General features: G+C 42.8%; 1 long non-coding RNA gene across 1 annotated transcript in view; it reads left to right on the forward strand.

The window, feature by feature from the left end:
• LOC116705568 (uncharacterized) overlaps positions 1–3,168 on the forward strand; it is a 16,099-nt gene that overhangs the window by 3,697 nt on the left and 9,234 nt on the right. Inside the window, exon 2 of the long non-coding RNA XR_004335959.1 lies at positions 1,602–1,605. This is a non-coding gene — a long non-coding RNA (uncharacterized LOC116705568). The remainder of the gene's footprint in view (positions 1–1,601; positions 1,606–3,168) is intronic.

Consider the following 3,168-nt stretch of genomic DNA (forward strand, 5'->3'; position numbering starts at 1 on the left):
AAGACATGAAATGTGCTCGCTGGCTCATACTGTAGCACCATCCTCCGTGGTTAAGCACTGGAAGATGCAAGATGTGGGGGGGGGGCGGGGAGATTGGGAGTGCTTTGAAATCCCAACGGGCAGAGAGATTTGGTTCTGAAACAGAGTAGTTGGTGAGTTTTCCGAAAGCCAGAAATTTGGGTTGTGTAATTCTAGCGATGGAGAAGGGAGAGAGGGAATATATCAGAGAGGTGGAGTGAGATTTGAGAACCTCCGCATCTACAATCAGCAGGTCTCGATCAGAAGCTATTCAGTACCGCAGTGTTACTGATGTTAATTAACAGCCTTTGGAGACCAATGTAGATGTATGAAGGTCAACTGTGTGCTATGACATATGAAAGTTGCACCTGATGCACCTTTTCAAAGGACCGCAAAATTGAAAAGAATACTTTCACTCTGAATCTGTTCCAGCCAGTGGAATGGGATCAAAATAAGACAATACGAACTGGGACACTGCACCAATGGAGAATCATAAGTAAACCATTTAATTGGGTAATGACTTGCTCATGCTGCATGAATCACTTTAGTGAAAATGTGCCACAGCTACTCAAAACAATGTATTTGGGTCATTCAGCACTCACAGCCCTGTGAGAGGCAGAGGGACGCCACCCAAAAGCTTGAGTACTCTGAGGCGTCCATAAACACAACCAGCGTGTTTTTTGGATGCGATGCAGCGCCAGCGCTTATTTAAATGAATTGAAAATGAGACGGAAGCTGGGCCAATGCAGTGATTTCGACCACCCATCACAATCACCATTGTCTCGTGCCAGAGGCATTTTGTGCCGGCTAGATAAGGGGACATGAGATAGAGACACATGGAACGAAAGAAGAAGGACCAGTTGGACTGAAAGATAGCCTGTTAGGAGAAACCTGCTTTGAGTAAGATGAGATAAAACTGTATTAGTGACAGCAAGAAGAATTACTCACAAATACAATTTCTGCTTCAGCTGTTTTTGCAAGACAAGGGTGCTATTGTTTCAGCTTATTTGTGTCTGAGTTTTGCACGTAGGCATGTAGTCCTGCTTCCTAAGGGGGGAGGTGGAGGAAATGTGCAGGAGAAGCCAGTCATCAGAGTCAAACACCTCGTTTTAGCCCAAAAGATGCAAAAAGGGAGGGAGGGTGGAATTGGTCTGCCCTACATTTTTGGGTTTCTAATGCTCAACATGATGCCGAAGGGGAGCCCAGGCTAGTGTGCCCTGCAGTTAATACAGAAACCATTTCCTTTTTTCATGATCCTTCCTGCTCCACAAATAACCTCATTTCCGTCTCATTTCACTGGAGAAAAAAAAAAAAGCTTCATGAGATATGAGTTGGCTTTAGTATTTGGGTCTCCCCAGGACACCGTTTATCTCGCTGACACTTTATCTGGCCTTTTTTTGTTGTTGCATCAACTGGCCTGAAGGGAAAGGAGCCTCACGCCCCACCCTACAGACGGCTGCTCTTTTTTTTCTGGCTAGATGCTTTCACGTATTGTTTTCAATGACTGAGTTGTTAGAGAAAAATCAGCATGAAAAGCGCCTTTCCTCTGCTTTCATCCTGGCTCTTAGAAAGAGAGCATAGAGAGGTGTGTGTTTGCTGCTCAGGCAGAAAGGGAGAGCGCTGAATACATTTATTCAGAGCTCTTGTTTCTCTGCGCAGAGCAAGGAGTCAGAAATAGCTTTGAGACACTGTATGCTTTATATTGAGTGTTTCACTTATACAGTTGCCCTTTAATCTACAGCAAGAGATTTCCAGGTATCTCGTAAAGTTTGTGCAGTTTGACATCTGCTTTAGCACTTATGTTACAAATTCCGGAAACAGCTTCTTGTGTTCTTCTTGTGAGCAGCGACGTCAATTAGTTTGGCACAAGTGTTTCATGAAAGCTAACACCCTCATGGGTGAGGGTGGAGTGATAAATTCACTGAAATTTTGGAGTCAAAACTTTCCCTTCTTGTTAGGCCTGATCTATAATGGGCCCACCTCTGCTCTGAAGGACTCTTGCCAAGAGTAAAAGTGCATTAAGCGTATCTATAGTAAATCACACAACTTCAGAGTGGCTTTCAGCACTTCCTCACCATCTGCTAATTCTCTAAAGTGTTGGATGAGGGAACCAACGGCATTAAAACTGGTGTATGTAATGTAATCGCTTTTCATTTCACCCAATTAAACACCAAACTGGTTGTGACTCTACATATCCACTCACATATTTTGATTCTCTTGGGTGTTTTCTTTTTTTGAGGGGGGGCGGGGATTTTTAAAAAGTGAGATTAGTTTATGGAGGAAGTCTGTTAAAAATGAAAAACATCTCTCTGCTCGACCTCCTCCCCGCCACCTATTCGGTTCATAATAACTAGAAGCTCAGATTCATTTCCCTTTTTCAACTTAACATCCAGCGTTTGCCAGAGTCCTCTACACAGTTCTCCGCTCACCATCAGAGGATATTATATGCTACCTTCATTAGGTTATCAACCATGACCCACATTCAGGATATCATGGTATTAAAATCATGGGATACGGTTCTGGCGCCAAGGATTAACATAAGACTTATCAGAAGATTTTAAAACACAAAATCTTTTTGTGAAACCACTTTTTCTGCGAACTCTTCAACTGAATTATATCTAAAGTAACAAAAATATGACTTGCAGGGGCATCTTCTTGCTTGACAGATTACACCTCCAATGATTTTATGTCAACACTTTGGGATCCTGTTTAATGCTCGCAAATGGCCAGTGTTACAACTCTCTTAAAAAGAAACGAGGTGTTCAAATTGTATCAGCAGATACATCTACAGCAGTAGATATACATTAAGGTTGCAATGTGAATAGGAAACCACAGAACCGGTTCTCAGCTGTTCATACAGTAAATAAAATAAAGCACCAATGCAGGGTTTCTCCCAGGATATCGGTGAGCGGAGGTTATGGCGGACATTACTAATGCAGGCCAGCTGGTCAACGTTACCTTTAAACTGATTTCAAATCAAATGCATGTGTGTGCAGCAGCTGGTGATTATCAAACGTAAGCCCTGTGTCTGACTGGATGAGATGTTCCTCCGTTATGTGAACTCAGAGGGCTTTCTTTTGCCCTGACATTGTGACCTTCTGCTCCAATTAATGACTGCAAACTGAGCGTACAATGTAATCAATCAATCAA

The sequence above is a fragment of the Etheostoma spectabile genome, chromosome 17, assembly GCF_008692095.1.
Source record: "Etheostoma spectabile isolate EspeVRDwgs_2016 chromosome 17, UIUC_Espe_1.0, whole genome shotgun sequence".
NCBI classification, from domain to species: Eukaryota; Metazoa; Chordata; class Actinopteri; order Perciformes; family Percidae; genus Etheostoma; species Etheostoma spectabile.